We start from the raw sequence: 1,639 nt of genomic DNA, 5'->3' as shown, positions 1-1,639 counted from the left end.
AGAGGCTCTGGTCTATACAACCAGAGGGGCTCTGGTCCTGAAGGACTTAGAGTCCAGAGGTTCTGGTCTATACAACCAGAGGCTCTGGTCGTCCAGAGGGGCTCTGGTCGTTTTTCAGACTTAGTCATTTTAGCACAACAACATCTTCAAATCTTCCATCCTTGACCCCGATTGCTTGATTAAACTTTTAGAATAATTAGAATCAATTTTGGTCCTAATATTGTTCATGTGTTGGGCGTCGGTTGTCGGACACCTTTGGATCCGGGTGAGACAGCCCGGAGGGGCTGTCCTTACTCATCTGTCCGAGGATGGAGGATGGTTATTGCAGAAAGATGAGTAGAGGGTTTGTACACCATCCGAGAGTGGACAGATACGGATTGGTCAGTCAAGCCTAATATTTGTCTGTTGTTTTAGACTTAAATTGTTGGTTAATGTATTAATTGTACATCGCATGATTTTGATTATTGAAGTGTTTGTGTTATAAATTCATTTGATTGTCTTTGTTGTTTCCTTGAAATTCCATATCTCGTTAACACATGCTTTTGATGAATATTGACTCTTATACTTCTAGATTTTTCTTATAAATGTACTTACATGAGTCATGATGTGCATGATATCCATTTAAACTCACTAAGCTTTGTTAGCTTATCCTTTTAGTGGTAAACCTTTCAGGAAAAAAAGCTAAGAGTAAAGAGAAAGTTGTAGATCGTTGATGGTTCGTGTTGGAATCGAGGACCGTCATATTTTGGTTTACGGTAGTTTATGCTTTTGGATAGATGTAAATGTCGATCTAAAACTTATCTTTTGATGGTAAATATATATATATATGTATCCCGTATTTTGTCGAGGTTGAACTAGAAATTTAGCTTTAGATCTATCCATTAATTGTGGTTCGGTAACTGGTGTGTTACAAATATGGTATCAGAGCAATGGTTTAAGTGAACTAGGTACCAGAAATGGTATCTGGACTTAAACTTGGGCAATGAGATTGTATAGTAACTAAGTTTGATTTATACGGGATACGGACCATAAGAAAGATCTAAGTGGGTAAATGAGCATTTATTAGTATGTTGTTTAATATTTTAGGTTTTTTTTTTGTCATTTCCAGAATGATGTCTGCTCATGATGATCATGCAAGTAATTCACCAACGAACCCGGATGTTGTTGGGCATAACCCGGATTTAAATGAGGGTGTCGAAACTGTAACACCCTCATTTTTCATCAAGAGAGATGTTACGTAATCTGAATCATTTCCTTAATAAACACACYAAAGTAATGGCTAAATTAAGACCATTTAAACTATTAYARYGGAAGTCTTTGAATCATCAAAGTTTTAACTTAAGTTCAAACCCACCTTCACTTGGGGTTAAGTTACAAAAGATCATTACAGCGCATCTTAGACAAAAGACTAAAATGAGATAATAATAGGCAACACTCTAAGCATGTCATTTGCCTTTGTCCGTCCTCGAACTACCTGTGCCTGAGATGCATACTATAGTCAGCTTATAAAGCTCAGTGAGTTCATGGTTTTCGTGTATAAAAACATTGTACGTCATACATTTCAACTTGTAAACCTTGTACCAAGTAGCATGCAATTTCTGAAAACATGCAACACTGAAAGAAATGAGATCTCATAAAT

Source organism: Cynara cardunculus, assembly GCF_001531365.2.
Source record: "Cynara cardunculus var. scolymus isolate 2C chromosome LG 13, CcrdV1, whole genome shotgun sequence".
Lineage (NCBI taxonomy): Eukaryota > Viridiplantae > Streptophyta > Magnoliopsida > Asterales > Asteraceae > Cynara > Cynara cardunculus.
The sequence above is the reverse complement of the archived record's forward strand: the minus strand, read 5'-3'. Positions refer to the sequence as shown.